Raw genomic sequence first — 25,375 nt, 5'->3', positions numbered from 1 at the left:
AGAGAAGAAAGATCACCACTTATAAGTACTTGTATTATGCAGCTACTATTGCTTCAGCCAGATGTTCTACATCGTGTCGCAAATTAATCATATTCGGCAGCAAAATATTCGGTGATAAGTTAAAGCTGTGGCAACCGTGTCAAACAGCAGCAGTAGATCCAGGCTACAGCAATAGCTTGATATAGTTACAGCTCACGTTGCTATAGAACGTTTCTAGGGTTTATGACTTTGTTACAGGTTGTGAACAGACAAAGAAAAAGGTTTGCACAGTGAGATAACTTCACCATACAAGGCCATCTGTTGTAAATGGCCTGGTCACGTGCCATATACTGTATGTCTCTGGGATAACTAATGGCTGAGAAATGCAGCTGAAGTACTGCTCCTCAAATGCTTTAGATTAGCTGCTCCAACTATGCTTTCAATGGTTTAGATGAACAAAAGCCGCAAACAACTGAGCCCCTTTCATTCTGAATTAATCCTTGCGTTTTGAACTGCATTGCCCATTTACTTGTGTATTATGCTAAATTACAATGATTAGACTAATGAAATTAGGATCCTGAATTCAGGTAGGATTTTACAAAAAAAATAACCTTTCTGACAATCTTTTTTTTGAATATGAGCAAAAATAAATTTCTAAGACCAATGTACCCCAAATGTATAGGAAAGAACTGCAGACATAAAATGCTGGAGTAACTCAGCGGGACAGGCAGCATCTGGAGAGAAGGAATGGGTGGCATTTCGTTTTTTTTGCTGGCAGTTGGAAATAAAAAAGGTCCAAAGGGGGTAGAGGGCCATCCGGGGGAGTCAAAGAGCAGGGGGACCAGAGATGCTGCCTGTCCCAATTAGTTACTTCAGCATTCTGTGTCTATCTTCGATGTACCCCAAATATATGCAACCAATTTCAGTAATTAAAAATACAAATTTCATTCATTCCAACAAGTTTGCATAGAATATAACACTCTCTTTCCAACTGCAATACAATGTACTATTTACAACATATCTGCAAATTCGCATTCTGAAATTTATCCTTCGATGAGGGGTTCTAAAATCACATTTACTCCGAGGCAATGAATAAACTGGAAATTACATAAAATGTTGAGCTAATTCACGGCACAGGGTATAAAGTAGTGAATGAATGAATAAGGTAAACTGAGATTTAGGTAGGGTTGGAAAAGGGGCAGAGAGAGAGACGGGCAGAGAGAGAGAGAGAGAGAGAGAGAGAGAGGGGGGGCAGAAAGAGAGAGAGAGAGAGAGAGAGAGAGAGAGAGAGAGAGAGAGAGGAGGAGGGGGGGGGGCAGAGAGAGAGAGAGAGAGGGAGGGAGAGAGGGGGGGCCGAGAGAGAGAGAAGGATGGAGAGAGAGGGAGGGCCGAGAGAGAGAGAGGGAGGGCCGAGAGAGAGAGAGGGAGAGAGAGGGGGGGGGGGGGGCGGGAGGGGGGGAGGGGGGGGGGGGGGGAGAGGGAGAGAGGGGGAGAGAGGGGGAGAGGGGGGGAGAGGGGGGGAGAGGGGGGGAGAGGGGGGGAGAGGGGGGGAGAGGGGGGGAGAGGGGGGGAGAGGGGGGGAGAGGGGGGGAGAGGGGGGGAGAGGGGGGGAGAGGGGGGGAGAGGGGGGGAGAGGGGGGAGAGGGGGGGGGGGGGGGGGAGGGGGGGAGAGGGGGGGAGAGGGGGGGAGAGGGGGGGAGAGGGAGGGAGAGGGAGGGGGAGAGGGGGAGAGAGGGAGGGAGGGAGGGGGAGGGGGGGAGAGGGGGGGGGAGAGGGGGGGAGAGGGGGAGAGGGAGGGAGAGGGGGGGAGGGGGAGAGGGGGAGAGGGGGAGAGGGGGAGAGGGGGAGAGGGGGAGAGGGGGAGAGGAGAGGGGGGGAGGGAGGGGGGGGGAGGGGGAGGGAGGGAGAGGGGGAGGGAGGGAAGGAGGGAGAGGGAGAGAGAGGGGGAGAGAGGGAGAGAGGGGGAGAGAGAGTGGGAGAGAGAGAGAGAGAGAGAGAGGGGGGCAGAGAGAGAGGGGGGCAGAGAGAGCAAGAGAAAGAAAAGTTGTGAGAAAACTAAGTGATGACTTTAGCAACTGCTGCAATGTGTTCAACACTATGAACCATGATGTGGAGGTCTCCAGCTTAGATCTTGTAATTCAAGTGCTAGAGACCCTTCGCTAATATCTTAAAAAACATGAAGGGATAAAAACAAGTTTGAAATAAAACAAAAGACTATAAGAGGGTAGAAATCGGACATCCAAGTGGCACAGCGGGTGGAGCTGCCGCTTCAATGTGCCAGACCCCCAGGATTCATTCTGACCTCAGGTGCTGTCTATGTGGAATTGGTATATTCTCCCTGTGACCATGTAGGTATCTTCCAGGTGCTCTGGTTCCTGCCCACATCTCAAAGACTTGTGGGTTTGTATGTTAATTGGCCTCGACAAAATTGCCACTAGAGTGGATAAGAAAGTGGAATAACATAGAACTAGTTTAAATGCGTGATCGATGTTCAGTGGGTCAAAGCGTCTCTCTCTATCCTGTGTCTCTAATTAAACTAAATCATCTGTCCCTATTGCATCTCACCCAACTCAAACTTCTAATTTCAGGCTACTTGCTTTGGTTGCAATGAAGCTATAAAATACCATTACAGTAAGCCCATGCATATCTTGAAAAAAGAATCCAGGCAGAGCAAGCCCAACATCTTCTCAGTCCAACATATTAGTGAGCTCCTCTTTAATCAAAACTAAAACAGAAATTTGATTTAGTGTTATTTTTTGGAAGGCTCAACTAAATATTAAAATCTGGGATTGTAATGTGCTTGATTTGAGTTTCTATTTCTACTCAAGGAACAGAAATACGAGTAGGAATAAGAAAACAAATTGATAATAGTGGAATGAGAAATTGTTTATTCCTCCACAGATGTTACACCAGCTGCTGAGTATTTCCACCATTGTATCTTCAGTGAAGAACGTAAAAGACAGCTGAAGAGAAAGGTAATAAGAATGTGCAGTTAGTGCCATGAGAACAGACAACACTTGGCTAGAAAATGAGCAGCACAAAAGTACCATTAATAATCAAGGCACAAAACAAAGAACTCAGCAGGTCAGGTAACATCTGTGGAGGGAAATGGGTAAATGACATTTCAGTTTAAAGCACTTCTCACATGCGAGTTCTCCAGCAGTTTTATTTTATTCCAGCATCTGGAGTCTCAGACGTTTCCATTATAAAGTATTATTCTCACCTGTTTCAATAAGAATATCAATAAAGATGCTAAAAGATTATAAACATAAAATAAGCCAATTTCTTAAGTTTGTAGAACTGCTCATCCAGTTTTGAACACTCTTGTGAAGAATTGCTCACCTACATCCAGTAAACCTAGATGTCCTTACTACTGCATTTCTAGATTCCTTGCCATCAACCCACAGCACAAAAATAATACTGAACAGTCTGGCATCTCCAGATCCTCCAAAAAAGACAAAGGTGTTTTTTTTTAAATAGAATCAATGTTCAAAAAGATAAAAATTTCAACATAGGTTTTATTGTCATAAATGTAGTCATATTAATGTCATAAAAAAACACGGTAACAAGAATCCACTGTTTCATCCAGTGTAGTAAAAGAGTTTAAGCAAGCATTTAAAACATTGCTGGTACTCAAATTCTGCTCAATGGACCATTACCCTTGTGAGCAGGTTGCAATCAAGCCACAAGCCCAATGTCAGGTATAATGAGAACAATTGCTGGATTTGACATCAGAAGAGTCAGACATTCATTGAATAAAAAGGATGATAGAATCAAAGATATATAAAAAATAGGCCTGTTACTGAATTTCACCAATTACTTCCAGACTAGCAAATCTTTTGAAACAAGGCCAGACTGAATCTATTGTCACCCATTTTGAAGTTATTATTGCAGCTCCAGCCTGCTACTGCACGTCTCATACATAGTTAGTAAGCAGCTATCTTTTTATTGTTTTCTTTGGTCTACCTTTCATATCGAATATAATACAAGAATTCAAAAATATTTTATATTTTGAATTAAATGAATGCTGCAAGTGAGAAACACACATATTTTCTCATGTCCGAATTGGACTAAGAATAAGAACTATCGTATCAATCCAAATTCACAATGACACTGGACTTTTGTGTAAATTCCAGTTATCAATGGCCCATTCATGTTTTGAGGTTTGACAAAATCCGAAATGGTACATTGCATTTTGGTATTTCCATCATTCACGATGTTTGGTTATTGACCATCTTTTTAGAAAGCGTAAAGGAAATGGCGCCCTTTGATAATTCCAGTTTAATGGTAACCATTATAAGCAAGCTGAACAAAAACACAAGGCAAGATATTTATTGAATATTAGAGGCAAAATCTACTTCAGGCTTCACAGAGCAAAATTCTTCAACTCGGCCAGATCTGACAGAGCACTCGAGCACTTGCTCTACCCAGAAGTAAAATTAAGACCCATTTAATATTTCAGTCTGTGCAAAGCTTCTACACAAATTTTGAAAGCACGATTGGTCAGGCACTGAAGGTAAGCAGTAATTATGCCACAAGTGCACCAACCTTCATTTTGCTTTGTTTCTGTTGAACAATATTGCAAATGTCAATATATCACTTCTATGAGGATTTTTGTGTCTTTGTGTTGTTTCTTTTTGTAAAGCTCAACCCCCCCCCCCCCCCCCCCCCCCCCCCCCCCCCCCCTCAGTTGAGACGACTACAACCATCCAAATGCTTGCTTGTGTTTTTTTGTTCCTGATTGTGGTGATTACAATGTTCCAGATGTAACACGAGTGCATTATGAATTTGCAACGTGGCTTCTGGAAGCTTCTACTACTTTTTTTTTGCTGTTAACGTCTGATTACTGTGGAAAAGCAATGAGCCAAGCATAACTCACAACACTAGCACAAATACCTCCAACTCACATCTCCACTCACCATAAATGGATGACACAAATATTTGAAAAACTACAGCCGTTTCAGTGGTTTTAAAATTTAGATATGTCAATTGCATCACTTTCTTTACAATGATCTTTATTGATATACAATATAGCGAACTGAAAAGCACAGTGCTTCACACATATTTTCCAATTCTACGGCCTTGGCAAGATGCCAGACCTGCCAACAAATGTGTTGGAAAATCATGGCAACCTATTTGTCACGGGTCTGTAAAATGTATGCTTTGGTTTTGATAGTCTTCTCACATATGTTCATGGTTTGAAGTGTCATCCAGTAGAAATCACCTGTAAATTTGGACACGAGTCCAAAATCTACTACTGTGGGAATACATTTAGCACCTTGCCCAATATAATGCTACCAGATTTAAATACATGCCGCAGAGAAATATCCAATCAACGAACAGAGGTTTCATGCACAGCTCATGTCTAATTTTCCACATGAATTTCTATAGGCTTACACTTCTAACCAAGAATGTATGCGCAAATTTTCCAAAAATATGTAATTTTAGAAATGTCCCCAAATTCCTGTGATTTTAAGAATAGTCATTGTATACATTGTATACATGTTCATTGTATACATTTTGGGTTAACATTTAATGCAGTATTCAATTAGTGTACATTATTTTTGCATAATATTTTTCTGATCAGCCTGTTCGGGTTCAAAACATGCAAAATTATATTTGTCAAAGCGCTTCTTCTTCAATTTCTGGACTAACATCCTTCAGTGCTATACTTAGAGAGAGCCCAAATTGTGTGCTCAAATCTTCAGAAAGGGAATTGAATGCCAAGCTTCTGATTCAGGTGCATGAGTGATACCAAATGAGTAAACATTAGATATTCTTTACCAACCTTGTCCAAATCATTTACCACCTGCACACCTCAGTATCACCTCAAAATTACCTTATTTCCAAAATTCAAGGCCAGAGAATCAGCAATGATCTCAAACTAGATTTCTGCATCTTTAGCTTGGTCTTCTGTCACAACTGCATAACTAACAAGTAGCCACAGCATTGACATAATCCAAGCATTTCTACTCAGCCCAATCATCCCCATATCCAATAATGTTCATCAACAAGTTTTCAATACCTTCAAATGAGCATCATCAGCTAGTAATTAAACTGAGAAATTATTTGAGGAATAAGAAATTTATGATCCAAGAAAGTAGACAACAAATAAAATAAAATGGAGGAAAGATTGTTTTCAAATTCTTTTCTCCCATTCAGCTTTCAACTCTTTGCAAGCACCTCCCTTTGTCTCAGACCACATTGTTTCAATCATAATTCATTCAATTCACGCGGCCAGATTCTCTGAAGGCCACCCAACATTACATGGTGATACCCATTGTTTACAGCCTCTTCTCATTGGAGGTTGTTGAAAGAATACAGCTGGCTGCCTGTGGCCTTGTTCCAACTTGACTTGCTCTGATATTCATGCGGGATAGAAACATAGTAAATAGGTGCAGGAGTAGGCCATTCGGCCCTTCGAGCCATTCAATATGATCATGCTGATCATCCAAAATCAGTACCCCACGGGGCTTTTCCCCCCCATATCCCTTGATTCCCTAAGCCCTAAGAGCCAAATCTAACCATCTAGAAAACCTTTTACTTGAGTAGACGTCAAGCACCTCACCGCACCACTGAGTACCCCATAGCAGTCTGCAGGGCAGCAAATCTTCATGACCTGCACCAGTGGACAGCTTCAAGTTCAAGTTTACATTTATTGTCACATGTACCAATTGGTACCGTGAAATTTGGGTTGCCATACGAATAAAAACACACGATAGAATTTAACATAAACATCCCCAATAAAGCAATAAAGCTCAGTCATCTTCCTTCCTCTTTGTTTACCCGTGGTCGTGGCCTTGAGCCCTCTGCAGTTGCCACTACAGCGGCCCGATGTTCAGGCCCTCTTGCCGGGATGATCGAAACTCTGACGTCGGAATGGAAGAACATTCTCAGCGGCTTAGAGTTCCGAATTGGCCGCAAACAAGATAACGTCAACACGGTGCGGTATTCCTGCTCCACTGAAAGGCAAGTGCAAGCACCAGCCCTCACAATCTCCACCAACCATCCCTAACCTTGGTGAAACCAGTGAAACTCAGAGGCAGGAGTGGGACCATTCACTAACAGTTAGGCTGGGACCTGATAATAAGCTGGGAGCTGTGCCACCTATCTCCCTCCAGAGCTGGGGGAGGGAGAGGTGGTTCCCACACAGAAAGAAAGCTTTTCCCAGCTCCTGACAACTGGTGTGCAAGTGTGTCAGACCTGGAGTATTGTGTGCAGTTTTGGTCCCCTAATTTGAGGAAGAACATTCTTGCTATTGAGGGAGTGCAGCGTAGGTTTACAAGGTTAATTCCCGGGATGGCAGGACTGTCATATACTGAGAGAATGGAGCAGCTCGGCTTGTACACTCTGGAGTTTAGAAGAATGAGAGGGAATCTCATTGAAATATATAAGATTGTTAAGGGTTTGGACACGCTAGAGGCAGGAAACATGTTCCCGATGTTGGGGGAGTCCAGAACCAGGGACCACAGTTTAAGAATAAGGAGTAAGCTATTTAGAACGGAGACGAGGAAACATTTTTCCTCACAGAGAGTGGTGAGTCTGTGGAATTCTCTGCCTCAGAGGGCAGTGGAGGCAGGTTCTCTGGATGCTTTCAAGAGAGAGCTAGATAGGGCTCTTAAAAATAGCAGAGTCAGGGTATATGGGGAGAAGGCAGGAACAGGGTACAGATTGGGGATGATCAGCCATGATCACATTAAATGGCGGTGCTGGCTCGAAGGGCCGAATGGCATATTCCTGCACCTATTGTCTATTATCAACAGATCTTGGCTCTAATCAACATCAAAATCTGGAGCATTTTTGATGAAATGCCTATGCATTGGAAATATTTCCTTCGTGCTAACCTCAACTTCCCAGCAGCAGAATAACACAGAAACATTCTAACAGAAACATTCTAACAGAAAATTGACACGGCTATTAATGCACATCTTCCAAGGGCAAGAATGCGCATTTAAAATCAAGGTCTGCAGATGCCATGGAGAGTATTCATAAGTTCAGTGGTTTTCATACTGTTTTGAAAGTTCATCTAAGGGTCCACCCTGCTGTTGCTCTGTTTGCCCCAGAGGAGTTTCACTGTGATGGTTGTTTGTGTAAATTGTGTTGGTGTGTGTCTTGGTTCTTTTCTTGTTGTATGACTGCAGAAACCAAATTTCGTTGATCGCTGGTCGGTGGGCCGAAGGGCCTGTTTCCAAGCTGTATCTCTAGACTAAACTAAGAGCAGAGAGAAGGAGTTAAGTTCAGGGGGGGGGGGGGGGGATATAAGTAAGGATTGTTTTCATCCAGAGGCCGACAGGGTGGTGGAGACAGTGATCCTAGCAACATTTAGATATCCAAATAAGCGCGGTGCTGGAAAATAGTAGTATAGATGGGTATTTGATGGCTGCATGGACAAAGGAGACCGAAAGGCCAATTCATGTTCTTTATGACTCAATTTTCAATTCCAAGTCTGCCACCATCAACGTTCTGTGGGGTTATCATTGACAAGAAATGCACCTACATCAGCCACATATACTGTGGCTACAAAGGGCAGAGGGAGTATACCCGGCATAGCAGTTCATCTCCTGGCTCCAGAAATCCTTTCTACACCTGCAAGGCACATCAAAATTCTATTGGAATACTTTCCAATTACCTGGACTTTGCAGTTTCCAAGACATGCTGAGGTCAAAAGGGAAAATAAAAAGCAGATGACTGGCATGGCATCGATCGACCTGAACATTCACCTCCTCCAGCACAGTCTACAAACTGTACACCAACACTTCTTTAAAAGCACTTTCATCCTCAGCCTGGCTCCCACTAAGAAAGCCAAATAACAGCAGAAGCCTGGGCAGACATCTCTTCAGCTTTCATTCTAGTCTATCACCATCCTCCAAACATATTTCAACCAGATCAAAATCCAGGAACTACTTACCCCAACCACACAGTGGGATTACCTTTCCGATTCAGACTGTAGCAGTTCAAAGCAGTGGCATACCACCACCTTCTCCTGGGAAATTAGGAATGGTATCAAATGTTGCTTTTGACTGCTATACTTTATTGCATGATAGAATATATAAACATTTCGCAACCAGAGTGCTGTTCAAACCTCAAGCAAAACTACCAACAATCTCCCCACTGCTTCACAAGGATTCTCTATCCATAGTCTCTGCATATCTTCCACTAAAATCCTCACAAAAGAGGCAAAAGAAAAATGGATTAACATATAATTTACAGCTAAGCTACTAATGCACATTACATATTCTTGCCATAATTGAAACTCTCCGTCCAAATATTTCAATGTTTTCTTGGACAACCTCCTATCCACCATGCCTAGAAAATCTGGCCCATCCTCAACTCTGCTTCTTAAATGCCTCCTTTCTCATCAGCCCAGTCCTCCTAACATTAGGATCCCAATTATCCTTTGTAATAAAGGTAAACTCCAATAATCTGCCATCTAACTATTCAGAAATCTGAAGAAAGACACAAAATGCTGGTGTCACTCAGTGGGTTGGGCAGCATCTCGGGGAGGGGGGGGGGGAGGATAGATGATGTTTCAGATCAGGACTGTTTTTCAGACTGATTTAGTGGGGGGGGGGGGGGGGGGAGATAGAAAACTGAAAAGCAGGAGGGGCAGGTCAGAGCATAGCTGGTAACAGAAGAACGCATGCAGTTTTTTTTTTTTAAATAGGCAGTTTGTTGGATAAAGGCCAGAGATGCAAAGACAGCTCAAAATGGTAACGAATTGCAAACGTTGAATCTCAAGGATAGAAAAGTTGTGAATTGTGAAGCTGGTGGAAACAATGCAGTTGAAAAGGGGGGGGGGGGGGGTAAAGAAACTGGTGAACAGTCAGCCAGGGTTAAGGGGTCTTGCAGGTACAAGGGGAGGGGCTGTTTGCGGGTTTGTTATCTAGCACTGGAGAATTCAATATTTATACATTTGGTTGTAAGCTGCCCAAGCAGAATAGGAGGTGCTGTTTCTCCAATTTGCATGCGGTCTCACTCTGGCAGCCCAGGATTGAAATGTCAAAATGGGAACGGGGTGGGGACTTAAAATGGTCAGCAACAGGAAATCGAGTATGCCGCGGTGGACTAAGCACAAGTGTTCAGTAAAGCGGTCGCTATTCTAGGACTGAGATGAGGAAAAACATTTTTAGCCAGAGAGTTGTGAATCCGTGGAAATCTCTGCCACAAAAGGCAGTGGAGGCCAATTCACTGCATGTATTGAGATGGAAGATTGCATTCGTCGAAACAGGGCGAACCACGTGAAGGTTGCAATCAACCCGGCATACACAATCAAATAAGATCAAATAGAACAAGTGGAACACGCCCGCTGGATCAAGGAGGTGCTCTACAACTTAAAGCTTGAAAAACTTAGGTTCTCTCTCAAAGGCTCTACCAAGACATTCCTAGATACATGGAACCCTTTCCTGGAACTTGTTAACTCTCTTAACTTGTTTCTTTTTTTTTTTTTTTTTTTTTTTTTTTTTTTTTTATTTACATTTTTATTTTTTTTATCGTATTTGTGTGGATGTGTACGTATGTGAGTGTTGTTTGTTCCCGGGTTGCGAGGGTGGGTAAGGGTAAGGGTAAGGGTTTTGAGGGTCGTTTACATACTGTTGTACAATTATGTCCTGATTATCACTGTCTGTTATCATTGTATGTATGCAAATTGCTGTTAAATTCAAAATTCAAATAAAAAGATTTAAACTAAATAGAACAAGTTGTCCTACAACTTTAGGCTGTGCACTCCATACGCAAGAAGAAGAGGACTGGATGTATTCAAGAGAGAGATGGATATAGCTCTTAGGGCTAACGGAATCAAGGGATATGGGCAGAAAGCAGAAACCGTGTACTGATTCTGGATGATCAGCCATGGCTCAAAGAGCCGAATGGCCTACTCTTGCACCTATTTTCTATGTTTATACTTGGCCTTGCCGATGTACAGGAGGCCACAACGGGGACACCAGATGCAGTAGATGAGGTTAGTACATAGGAGCACTGAATGTTCAGAAATCCTGATGACTCACAGAAGGAGTTTCCTGTGCTTCCCTGAAACTCACCAAGGTTCCCATTCCCTCATCTTTTAAACTTACTGGACTCATTGGAAATTTTATTATAATACTGTGCAACATCAAATGTTTCGTTAAAGTATGTTGATATGTTAATTGAAACGATGTCCAGTAGAAAATCTGCCAGTATGGCACCAAAGTCCCACATGTACTGTATTTAACGATATATTCAATTTAGAGCTCAAATCTCTGCCTTCAGATCTCTCCATGATCTCGGCACTTTTGGTGCCCTAAAATACTAGCAGATCTCCAAATCTCCCATTGAACAGGGCCTCATGCTTCACCTGTCCCACCCCCCATTTTTTAATAATTAATTCAGCAATCCCACTCTTACCCCTGCTTTGCCCGCGATGACTGTAACTCCCTCAGCCTGCTGATTCCCACTTCAAGCTTGGCATTAGTTTTCCGCACACTACTATGACAAATTTACATACCGGATAAAATCGACACAAAGCCAGGTCATCACTGAATCCAGAATTTCATCAAAAATCGTGGCAAGGCAATAAAATGATCGCCCCAATTAAGGATCACCAAAGATTTTTCTAAAATTGAGAACAAGCTACCAAAAGTAAACCGCAATGCACATTTATTATCATGGTTCTGTTAGATTCTCTAATATTTGGTTACGAATTTAACCCAGTGACAGGTTTAGTAATATATATCATTTAAATGTGCATTGTAAGCAAATAACAGCTACTCTCAAACAACATGATGAAAGAGAATCAAGAGGAAGGGAGGAGATACGGTTCCTCTCAAATTTAAATCCACTTTTGAATTAAACCTTAAATTTACAACACGTACAAAATTAATATGAAGTACAACTCATGATGAGAAGTCTGCCTAAAATAAGAACCGCCCAAATATTTTTCTTAAATCACAAAACAAAACCAGGATCTCATCTGCAGGATTCTGTTCTGTTGACTCCCTCACAGTATTTGGCTATCAGTGCTTGATATACCTTTGTTATCCTACACCAGCCCTTCATGCAAAGCTTATTCTAGGAGAGTAAATAGGGTTACCATTGGGTTTACATTTCTTCAAAACATTTCTATTTATAGTGGAGAATAATCTTGTGGCCGCATGTAGTAGTTCACACCCAGCTCCTCCAAATCCCCTTCAATGACTTGGCCCCAGGCACTTCTGTTGCCATCAAACCAGGCTGTGACCCCATGAACCTGGTTGAGCAAAACACAATCTTTGCATTTAAAAGATGATGTGATTAGTTGGATGGGGGAGGGAGATGGGAAAAGAGAAATGAGGGCTGCTTCGTTAAGTAACACAATTGCCAAAATATTTCTGAAGTACACTACACCAGCCAGTGCATTTAAAAATAAGTTAATTTGATAATTTCCCCCTTCAAATATGAAAACCAAATGCAGTTAATTTTTTTGATAGCCAATTAAATCAACTTAAAATCAGATCAATTTTAGTTTTTTATTCCTTACCAATACCGCAGATACTTCACAGTTAGGACACAAGCTCGGCCTTAAAGAACAAAATGTTTTAGATTCAAAATGTTTGCATTCAAAAGAGAATTAGAGCAGGCAAAAGAGAGTTAGAGAGAGCTCTTTGGGCTAGCGGAATCAAGGGATATATGGGGAGAAGGCAGGAACAGGGTACTGATTTTGGATGATCAGCCATGATCACATTGATTGGCGGTGCTGGCTCAAAGGGCTGAATGGTCTACTCCTGCACCTATTTTCTATGTATCTATGTATTTCATTCCCTGACAGTTTTCTATTGTGCAGCTTCAGCAGCAGAATCTTGTTTTGTTGAGAGCTAGCCTTGCATTTAATGCTGTCAGGATCCCAGATGCAAGTGGGCAAGGGCAGGGAATGGCCTTGACTATGTTTGCGTCTTTCTTCCTTAGATTCAGAGTAGCTACTGACATTCAATGCAAGATTCACATAAATAAGCAAATGAATAATATCATATGGGAAAGTAAACATCGATGAAACATTGACAAGGAATGTACAGTAATTGAAAAAGGTGGAAATCAAGAAAGTGATTCTAAACTATGACCAAAATAATGTTGCTGCAAAAAAATTAACTATCCCCTTCATTATTTTCAATGCACAATAAAGTCATTTTGGGATAAATGCCAAATGTATGCAAGTTATACTCTAAAAGAGAAAAAAAATATTTTCCCTCCTGAAATTGTAATTTTAGATTCAAGGATAAAGACTTGCATTACATTCAAATACATCGAACACTTCTTTTGTCTAAATAAAGAGCCCGTCTCCCAAACGTGAGGTTAAAGATTCATTAAGTTTAGTTTAGATGTAGTGTGGAAACAGGGCCTTTGGCCCAACGAGTCCGCGCTGACCACCAATCCCAGCATATTAACACTATCCCACACACACTCGGGACAATTTACATTTTATAGAGAGCCAATTAACCTACAAACCTGTATGTCTTTGAAGTATGGGAGGAAACCGAGGTACCCAAGTTCTAAGAATTACTGGCAATACAGGATTATTGTTTTGGTAGATCCAATTGGAGGTGCGAGGTCAAACTGCATGTTGGCAGTAGTTATCACAGGCACTCACATGCCACATGCAGCAAAACGCACATCAATCTTTTGTAACTGCCATCTTGGCCTGCTGCTGTGGCAAACAAAAGATGATTAATGATAACTTCAAGAAGCTTATGTGTGAACTTAAATTTATGTTCTAGTGACAGGTGATGATACAGACACCTTGCATTTTACGTGGGGGTTACGCAGTTGAAAAATGTGCGTAAATCAAAAAGTGCATAAATCAAACATATGCCACTACGTTGCCAGGCTCAAATTTGAGCGTGCTATTCTAAAAATAGGAGCACATTAAATAAACCAGTGGTAGTTAGACGTGGGTTATTCTAAAAAAGCGTAAATCAAGCAGGAGTAAGACACGAGGTGCCTGTAGACTGTATAATAGTATTTTCTTTTTACATTTGCACTTATGTTCTATAATTTCCAAATAAAGCAATTAATTGGAATTTAGAAAAGGTAACCTAACATTTTACAGCGAATTGCTTTACTGTCGATTGTTTTACTGTCCTCAACTTTAACCTTCAAAATCTATTTCTAATAATGAAAGGGTCACTACAATTGACGTGTTACTCAGAAACCAGCTGGTACATTGGAAGTAGATTGGGATATGATAAATAAACAGATGGCTTAGACTGTGAGAAGATCTGAGTATGCTCATCTTACCATAAGGAACTAATTAAATAACAGAATGTCACCTCAAGAACAACTTTTTCAGCCATACGTTTGTTTTTATCTGTGATTATGCTTTAATTACATTATTGAAGATATCTTATTTTATTTAAATAATGCTGATTACAGTCACAATGATGTTACTGAATTATTACAATTTCTTCTGACAGTAAATAAGCAGGAACTCCTGCTGTGTGGATTAGCTGCAAAGTATGCCCATTAACAATGCACTGACAGAGATCCTACTTGATTTGAAATGTATTGACTGAGGCAGAAACTCACTTAAAAAATAAGAGGGATTCCCACCTTCAGGAGGCCTCTGACAATGGAAGAAATGCCAAAGGGGGAAGATTTCCATTCTATATGCACAAAAGATTCCCGGCAGGATTCACCATAGGAGGGAAGTCACCAGGACAAGGCCAAAAAATCTGAATGCTGCTGCAGCAGGCATGGAAATACACAAGAGTGATGACGAGTCTTGGTGGCAGCAATGACCCTTTCAAAAACCTTTGCAACATACATATTACAAGGCCAATAATGCTCACATGAAACCTTTAATTTTGTTCAAGGAAAAACCCATCACCCCACATTACTACACCCCACGGTTTGTCCACATGTATGTACATCATCCAAACTCACATTTATCAGCACATTGATTTCAAGCAGAAACTCAGAGCAGTTGGGAGATAATATTTGCGAGATGTCCATGAGAAATCAAACTTATTTAATGGTTTCAGGACATTCTAATGCTTCACAGTCAATGAATCATAGACACATAGGGCCATACAGCGTGGAAACAGGCCCATCAGCACCACTTGCCTACACCGACCAACATGTCTTATCTACATTAGTCCCACCTGCCGTTGTTTGGCCCATACCCTCTAAACTAATCGTAACCATATACCTGTCTAAATTATTCTTAAATGTTGTGATAGTACCTACCTCAACTACCTCCTCTGGCAGCTCGTTCTATACACCCACAACCCTTGCCGTAAAAATGTTCCCACCACCTTAAACCTAGCTCCTCTGGTTCTTTACCCTACCCCGGGCAAGAGACTCAGTGCATTTACCCAATCTATTCCTCTTACGCTTTTGTACAATTCTATAAGATCACCTCTCATCTTCCTGCGCTCCAAGGAATAGAATCCAAGCCTGCTCAACCGCTCCCTATAGCTCAGGCCCTCGAGTCCTGGCAACATCCACATGATACTTCTCTGCACCCTTTCCAGCTTGACATCATCTTTCCTATACCATGGTGCCAAAAACTGAACATATTACGCTAAATATGTCCTCACCAACATCTTATACAACTACAACATGACGACTCCCCCCCCCCCCCCCCCCCCCCCCAAACGTCTATACTGACTCATTTAGGCCAACGTGCCAGAAGCCTTTATGACTAATGGAAGTTTTAGAAAGCTCACACAAATACTGAGTTACAATGGCAAGGGGATAGAATATATTTAGAACCCAGCCGTAGATAAACCACCTAATGGATTGATTGTAATCATGTATTGTCTTCTGCTGACTGGTTAGCACGCGACAAAAGATTTTCACTGTACCTCATGACAATAAACCGTATATTTGAAACCACCTTCACACCCCACCTCTCTCGGCTATAAACAGCAGGCCAGTGTCAAACAGTCACTTTGCACAGTTTCCTCGGGATTGCACAGATGTCGATCAAGCTGTACAAGTCTACTCCAGAATCTGTAGTAAGAGTCCATTGATTATAATAATTGATTACATAAGAGTCACTGATTATGTCAAATTTTAGTCAGTTTGAGGTAATACTTCCTTCGGGTTGGTTCGTAAAGTAGTCTCATTAAACCTGCCACTGGAGGGAATTAGCTACAAACTTCAAAATTGTCTCAAGAAACTGTCTAACAACAATGTTTGTAATTAACTATCCTACGGGTAGACATCATTCTAATAGAATCCAAAGCACGCAGACCCTTGTTGTGTACCTAAAGCCTGCAACTTTCATTTGTTAATCCAGAAATAAACATGGGCCTGCAGTCTCTGCTTTGGCCTCTAGGTGGCTCCGAATCAACTCATCCAAAATCCCATGTCAAAACTTCTAAAGGAAAGTGGCAGATTTGTTCAGGCATCCACTTTGTTCTCTTCATCCTTCCTCCATGGCAACCCAAAATATTCCACTTTATTTTTATTTTTACTTGGTGTGATAAACAAAGACAGAAACATTAAAGTTTCTCTCTTCACAGATGCTGCCTAATATGTTAATTAATAGTTATAGATACAGAGATATAGCACTGGAAACAGGCCCTTTGCCTCATTACATTACTCATTCCATTAATCCTATGTTAATCCCCCTTTGCACCACACCCCCCCCACCCTGCCCCACATTCTCAAACTCCCACCAGATACTCCCACATCATTGTCTATATCTCTCGTTTCCCTGTCCCGTGACTTAATCTGAAGAAGGGTCTTGACCCAAAACCCTTGACCCACTCCTCCTCTCCAGAGATGCTGCCTGTCCTGCTGAGTTACTCCAGCATTTTGTGTTTATCCAGATACTCTTCACTAACACACCATAGGCCAACTAACGAAACAACCTATACATCTTTGGGATGTAGGAGAAAACTGGAGCCTGAGAGAAAACCCACATGGTCACAGGGAGAACGTGCTAATACCACATAGATAAGTCCCAAAGGTCAAATATGAATCTGGGTCTCTAGTGCTGTGATGCAGCAGCTCTCTAGACGTGCTGCCTTAATTCTAACATCATCTATTTCTCTTATACTGCAGTAGTTTTCATCATATGGAAAATATTTGGTTTCAAACATAAATTAAAATAATATGCATTTCAAACATTTCTTTCACTGATCTGAAACTCAATTAGCTAGCTAGGAATGCTCCAGCCTTATTTAACCTGAAACCTGTATTTGGTCTCAGCTCCCAATGTGCAACAGCCCAGAAGATGAGATATTCCTTTTAAAATTTGAAAACGTATTGGGCTTTTACAACAACCGCAAGCCCACAGAAATCTGATCCCATGCCAGAGTGGAGCTCTGTAAATACATTACCCTGCACAGTCAAATGTGTACCAAGCAACCAGCAGAATAACTGATTCTAAAGCAGATGGTAGTGCCAAACTGCATTCTAATGGGGCAATTGCATATCAATCTTCCATACAGCTTAAACACATCAATTACAGGTGCACAACCTTTTATCCGAAAGCCTTGGGACCAGACACTTCTCGGATTTCAGAATTTTTCGGATTTCCGAATGGAAATTTTTTAGCGTAGATTAGGTAGGTAGCGCGGGCGGCTTGAAAAGTCTGGAGCGGCTGCCTCCTCCCCTGAGACCGGGGAATCATTGTAAATCATTGCTTAAATGTTAGTCAGTTAGTTTGGAGGGATTTTATGTGGTGGGGGGGGGTGAAGGGGGAAACTTTAATTCTTAGTCCCCTACCTGGTCGGAGAGGCGGGGAGCGGGCAATGCCTTACCGGGTCGCCGTGCAGTAAGCTCCGGAGCGCTGTGGCTGCCGGCTCCCAACATCGCGGAGCTGGGGGCTGCGGGCGTCCGGCCGCGGGCGGTGCCGGTTGGAGCTCCGACCCCGGCAACTCTACCCCTGGCTGCGCGGCGCTCCAAATCCAGCGCCGCCCGCAGCCGGACGCCCGCAGCCCCAGCTCCGCGATGTTGGGAGTCGGCGGCGTCGCAGCACTGGGATGCCAGCGGGGAGCGGGCAATGCCTTATCGGGTCGCTGTGCGGTAAGCTCCGGAGCGCTGTGGCCGCCGACACACAACATCGCGGAGCCGGGGCTGCGGGCGTCCGGCCGCGATGGATTTGGAGCGCCGCGTAGCCAGGGGTAGAGTTGCCGGGGTCGGAGGTACAACCGGCGCCGCCCGCGGCCGGACGCCCGCAGCCCCAGCTCCGCGATGATGGGAGTCGGCGGCCACAGCGCTCCGGAGCTTACAGCACGGCGACCCGGTAAGGCATTGCCCGCTCCCCGCCTCTCCGACCAGGTAGGGGACTAAGAATTAAAGTATATACATATTTGATTCTACAGCATTCTATAATATCGTTTAGATTCAATGGTATTGTTAACGTTATTGGTGTGTGTGTGTGTGTGTCTATCTGTGCAATTATATCAAATATCAAAATCATTGATATTTATTTTTCTTTAGACAGTCCCCCAGGACTCGTTTCCACTCAGGATGCCGAGTAGAGTGGCATGGTCAATATGGGCCCATAGATTCTTTCACAGATGGAGCAGGAGGTGCCTGATGCCAACACCTCTACTTCCTTAGAAGGCTAAGGACGTTTGGCATGTCCCCTACAACTCTTGCCAACTTCTACAGATGAACCATAGAAAGCATTTTATCCGGATGCATCACAGCTTGGTTTGGGAACAGCTCCATCCAAGTGCGCATGGAATTGCAGCGAATTGTGGTCGCAGCCTAGACCAAAACACAAGCCAACCTCCCTTCTATTGACTCCATTTATACCTCACACTGCCTCAGCAAGGCCAGAAGCATAATCAATGACGAGTCACACCCTGGCCACCCCCTTCTACTCCCCTCTCCCATCAGGCAAAAGGTATAGAAGTGCAAAAACGCACACCACCAGATTCAGGGATAGTTTCTTCCCAGCTGTTATCGAGCAACTGAATCAACCTACCACGCCAGAGAGCAGTGCTGAACAACTATCTATCTCTTTTATAAGCTCTCAGACTATCCTTGATCGGACTTTACCTTGCACTAAACATTATTCTCTTATCATGTATATATACACTGTAAATGGATCGATTGTAATCATGTCCTGTCTTTCTGCTGACTGTTTAGCACGCAACACTGTACCTCGATACATGTGACAATAAACTAAACAGAAACTGAAACGGATGAGAAGAGGCAGTTTGTAGGTGGTCCACTCCTCTTGCCCGTTATACTGAATTTCTGCTTCTTCCCCGTACACGGACTATACTCAATGGTTTATTTATTGTCACCGGGTAGAGTGAAATACATTTTTTGCATACAGATCCACACGACTATCCTGTACATAAACACTGTAGTTCAGTATGTACAGAGCAGACCACCCAGTCCATATGCAATAGGCATCATTTTGGCGTGATTTTACCGTCCAAGCTGCAACTGGGATGTTGCAACATTCTCCTCCCCATTTAGATAGTCCCGTGAACTGTTGTTCCTTTCCACGACTGGCCTTCTTCAGTCTTCGTTCCCCGGGTCGGGCACCCCCTGCAGCGCACCTCGAGGGCACGGATGGCAAGACCGCATCGGTTCCTCTCACCGGGCCATTTGTTCAGCGTCTGCCACCATTGCTGTCACCTCCTCTCCGATTCCTGATCCATGGAGAACATAGAGATTCTCAATGCCATCCAAATGCTCTTTCCGATTCGCTAATTTTTGAGTAGTTACGAGCCAGGGATTCCCTTAGTAAGTGGGATGTTGCATTTTAATAAGGAGGCATTGAGAGCATCCTTCAACGTTTTCTTCCATCAGCCCAGTAATCTCTTCCCATGATAGAGCTCTATTTACCACCCATTTCACTCATACATACGTTAAAGTGCGCTGTCAATGCGCTTGATTACCAACTTCTCGACTAGATAATTTCTCTATTAAGTGGGGTCATGCTTTTACTGCAAACCCTCAAACCTAGCTCACAGTTCATATTTCACTGCAGTTATCATGTTAGGGTACTTATTAAGCTTTCAAAAGACAACACTTGCTGAAAAGTACTGCAGGGACAAAGGCTGTATTCTTCTACAAACAGACAGAAATGGGGTGTGCATTTTAAACACTAGCTATTTACAGACACTACAGCAGAAATAGTGGAGCACATAATTTTTGAATATGGTTCAATTCCGCTTTAACAAGCATTCACTGATGTTTGTATATAAGAAACAGAACGCACTCAATATTTCTTATTATCCTACAAAGTATACTGTTTCATTTACTATCATGCAAAAATTATTCACATCACTTCATGAACCACAGAAACACAAAGTATGATAGTCCACTCAGTCCACTGTGTCTGTGGCAACTATTTGTAAATCAATCGAAAGCTAATCCAATTTTCCTGCCCCATCTCCTTTTTCTTGTATTTTGTTCTGTTTCAAACTTCTTTAAAGTGCAATGGGCTACATCATTCAGTCAACGACAAAGTATTTTAATTGATCTCAAAAGATAAACACATAAAAACATCTATGTCAAGGACCAATTTTTCTGGTAACTATCATCAGGAACCTAACATCCAGCCAGTCATCATCAAACTGACTGAACTGCTATTTAGATACAAGAACTCTCAACACAAACTGAACAAGTAAGAAAAAGTCAGGATTTTGAGGTTATATATTTCTTAATTTACAGCATACACATGTTTATATCATAAGCAACAATATCTTACATATAAAATATTAAATCTAAAATAACTAACATTTCGAAATTTAAATATTTACTTTTAAATTGAAAGTTAATATTTGTCAGAATTTGCAATAATTAGTTGAACGCCATTTAAAATTCACTCACTTCAAGCGGAACAAGTTATAACATTTTTCAAAAGCTTTACAATTAGAATAATTCTTAACTACCATAACTTTTATGAATGCACCAACTTTCTCAGATTACAATGAGACCTACTGCAAAATGGCAGCCTGCTGAGGAGTGACATGCTCGACAAACTTTAAGACTAGGCATGAAACTCTGCCGATGTTGATGTCACAAAGTTACTGTCCATTTAATGGTGTGCATTACTATATGCTGACACTTTCACCAATCATTGCAATAGCAAATAGTTCTTGGTCTTTATCTCGTCTCCCTGGAACAGTACATTTTATGTTCCAGCCTCTGCGTGTGTAAATGTCCCCAAACCTCCCAGGCAAGTCTCAGCTTGATAATGTTCTTTCCTCCACAAAGCAGAGGATCTCCAGTTCCCAACTAGAACTTTCATCCAGTATATTTCACAATATCAGCTAATAAACTACCTTTTAATATTCCATTCTACAGTGAAAAATCACCCCTTAACTAGCTTCAATAACTAGATTCTCATCCTTTGGCAAATTCACTTTTACCAAAACGAGTGTAGCTTTTCTCGAATGGAACATTCAAAGCTATGACTTAATTACAACTTAAATCATCACAATATCCAATTAAATTTGCCATGCTCCTATACTCCATACACCTAGTTATAAAATCCAAAGTATCATTCAATTATATGCTTGTGAAAAATGGCACAAAAATTACAAGAACAAGTACAATTTCAGGAAGGTCAGAAACCTGGCAGTTATAGTAAATGAACTATTGGTGGTGTACATGGCCTGATTTTCCCATCCACTACATCAAATATTCATTACACTTCTTGTGTCACACCTAATTTGTTTTTTTGCAGAAACCCAGTATTAAGCAGTTTCTGAAAATCCACGCACACTTCTTCAATTACATTATCCACAATACGAGTCAATTCATCAAGAAACAACCTCAAAAGTGTATGCAGGGTTTTCTTGACTGCCCCATGCTCCTCTGATATTTATTAATTTGAATTAATATTATGGTTATTTAGAATTTACGTACAACTGGCTATGGGCTGCATAGAGGCACGGCATGTAAGGCTATTATCTCAAACCTCCTGCAAACTGTTTGTGTGGAGTTTGCACCCACATCCTCTGACCCAGTGTTTCCTGTTCTCCCCCCCCACCCCATCCAAGGTGCTCTGGTTTCCATCCACATATATATTTTCATATATATATATATATATATAGACTCTTCTCATACTTGTTGAATATTGTTGTTGCTTTAGCTAGTTCTTACCAAATATAACATTTTTAGTCCTGAACCACAATCCCTCATTACTGTTATATCACATCCGTCCAATGACCTCTTCACTTGATTTGGAAACTTTATATAGACTTACAAAATTAACATTAATAAAAAAAATTTGCTCAGTCTTTGAGTTAAACTGCTTTCCATCTGTTGCTATTTTTCTCCATTTCTTTTCCCACCAACTCTTCCTCAAAACAAGAATCTGATTTCAAACTCAAGGCTTCCTCACTTATTCCCAAAAGACCAGAAAATTGACAGTGAAACTGAAGCCGACGTAATCCATTCCATAAAATAAGCTCTACTTTCAGCAATCCCTTTGGATTCAGAAGGAGCAAGAGCGCCATCATCAACCCTTGAAGGACGCCATTGGGAATACACGCCCCAATTACTGACCTGAGACCTGCTGCTGATGGTATTCACTCTGGATCTCACACAGCCTTTCCATTGATCAGCTGCCCAGCAAGACACACAAGATCTAGCCTTTAACATTTGCAAGGCCTCTACACCCACCTCCGCCAATAAGTACCACGTTATTGGTTTAATGTCATACCTAACCTAACTTTGTAGGCAAAGGTCATTGTGTCCATTGGTGCATTCTGACAATGATATGACAGGCACGCATCCTAGGACACAAAGTGCTGGAGTAACTCGACGGTTCAGGTAGCATCACTGGAGAACAAAGATAGGTGACATTTCAGGTCAGGACCCTTCTTCAGACTTTTTTTGTAACCCTCATCTGTAGTTCCTTGTCTCTACATGCACACATTCAAATAAGGCTCAGGTTTTCATCTACTAATGTACACACACATGATCAAAAGACTGTTCTGGGTTACTTTCATAAATCAATTAAAATGCTAATTAATAATTAAATTGCTGTCAATGCTGAGCAATTTTCTTTGAATTCAATGGTTCACATATCCATTTTTTTTCCCATTAGACATTACTGATATACATCACAAGCATGAATTTGGACAAGTTTCTGTCTCCCCAGTCCAAATAAAGTGAGGTCAATTGCAATGTGCCATCTTTACCATCATCAATTAAATAATTACTGAATGGGTACCTTGAACAATTTCCTCTAGATCTAGTTCCACTGTACTGCATTGCAGGGGGAAATCACTGTTAACCCTCACCATAAAGCAGGCACGTGCCGTCAGGATCGGCAGTGCCTACCCTGACTAAAACTATAAAAATTATAAAAATGGCAATTAATAAATATAAATAGTAAACGCACGGGAGAATTATGTCTACCTAAGAGATCGATCTCTTAGGGAGGCGTAATTCTCCCGGGCCTTTCATCCGCAGTACATGTAACACACATGTGCAACTCATGTGTCGTCGACGCTGCTTCAAGCCATCAATGACAATGGTCTACAAAGGCAGCTAAAATTCTGCCTTTGCACCGTGGACTGCGTGCATGTGCTGCGCAGCAGCGTACTGCGCATGCGCAGCGCAAGTTTCTTGGTGGGTTTTACAAACATAGATTGTCATTATCTTAAGAGTATCTTAAGAAACAAAGAGAAGAATGGAGTTTGTGTACAAATAATGCGGTAAGTAAATTTGCCTACCCTGAGTAATTACTCACTGGCACATGCCTGCCATAAAGCTAATACTTCTATGGCTTATACTGCAATCTTACACCCCAAAGAGTCACAAGAGATTGCAGTTGCTAGAATTTCAGGCAATAAAACAAACTTGTGGTGGAACTCATCAGGTCAGGCAGCATCTGTAGAGGATAACGGATAGATGATCTTTCAGTTGGAAAATGACCTGAACAAGGCTTGAAGAAGAATCCCAGTCCAAAATTTAATTGTCTATTTTCTTTCATAGATACTACCCTGACCTGCTGAGTTCCTCCGGAAGTTAGACACAAAATGCTGGAGTAACTCAGCCGGACAGGTAGCATCTCTGGAGAAAAGGAATGGGTGACGTTTTGGGTCGAGACCCTTCTTCAAACTTCTTCAGAGTTCAGCAACCACTGCAAAATCTCCTCAAGGTCTGTCTACTTTGAAGAAGTTCTCCTTCTCTCTCCGATGAGCGTTCAGCAACCACTGCAAAATCTCCTCTAGTAGTTTGCTCCAAAAGAGTGGAGGAGCAGAAGCCCACCAGTGCAGGGCACTGTAACTTCTCCAATCACTGGAGCCCCAGCTACCACCAACTCTATTTCCAGGGGTTTTCCCACTGGAAGTGAAGCATCATACAATTACTCTAACAGCCATCCATTAAAACCATATTTAACAGCCCATTTCCTGAAGAAGCAAATTATGTCAATCTACATTATTGGTTAATAAAATATTCATCATGCATACACTTAGCAAATTCCCCAATGCTTTCAGATCTTGGTTGCACAAAACAAAAAACAACATATTCTAAGCAAAACATTTTAAAAATTGGCCTTTTACAATACTGCAAATTAACTTGATTTTACTTAATATTTATCCTGTTACATCAAAATCTGCTTTAAAGAATCTTAATCCATGGGATACAATCAATTTGGAATCTCAATCTACAATCCAGCTACCAATCAAACGCTGAAACCTTTGAAAGAGCAAAGTAAAAGCAAAAACTGCTGCAAGTCAAACATTAAAGCACAAAATATGGATGCACAGTGGCCTGTCAGTACCTAGAAAGTAACAGTTTTACCCAAAACATTGTCTTGTGCCTTTAAAATTCTAACCATTGTGGAATTTTTATTTTAAATGACTGAAAATGTTACATATTTAAGAGAATGCAGGAGAAATGCCTTTACAATGGCTTGTGAAATTATAGAATACATGGCAGACTGAATTAGTCACTAAATTAGATTCTGTCAATGTTTTGAGATTAGGCAAGTAACATTAGACTAATCTTAAAATGTGCATGGAAGGGAATACACTAATAGGATATAAATGTTACAACTATTGTGTATATTTACATTAAAACTTGTTGTTCTGACCAGCTTGTAATTTCATTGTAGTTTCATTCTAATTAACAAACCTACAAAGGCCAATTAACTTCTCACAAGGGTACAAACATGCACACACTAATAAGGCTCAGGTTTCAGCGACTAATCTATACAAGCGTATCAAGAGATTAAAATCAGCTCTTCTCTCCATGAGCCAATTAAAATGTTGAGCAACAATTATTTTAAACACAACCAAATCCTATTGGATTTGAACTTTTCACAATTCAAATTTATTTTAAATGCTTCTCAAACCTTCAAGAATAGTTATATTGTACCAATTACATTTTTTTCATCGTATCTTTTCGGATATTTTTCATAACCTCCTCTCTTGACCCTTTTGTTCCTAATCCACTGAGTTTTTCCTGTACTTTCTCTTTTTAGCTAGATACTAAACTAAGTGGGACC

At 41.6% G+C, this 25,375-nt stretch overlaps 1 protein-coding gene across 6 annotated transcripts in view; it reads right to left on the bottom strand.

The window, feature by feature from the left end:
* Positions 1-25,375, bottom strand: part of fat1 (FAT atypical cadherin 1) — a 197,443-nt gene that overhangs the window by 150,169 nt on the left and 21,899 nt on the right. The window lies entirely within an intron of this gene.

The sequence above is a fragment of the Amblyraja radiata genome, chromosome 1 (assembly GCF_010909765.2).
Source record: "Amblyraja radiata isolate CabotCenter1 chromosome 1, sAmbRad1.1.pri, whole genome shotgun sequence".
NCBI lineage: Eukaryota > Metazoa > Chordata > Chondrichthyes > Rajiformes > Rajidae > Amblyraja > Amblyraja radiata.
Note: the sequence above shows the minus strand (reverse complement) of the source record. Positions and strands in the feature narration are given on the sequence as shown.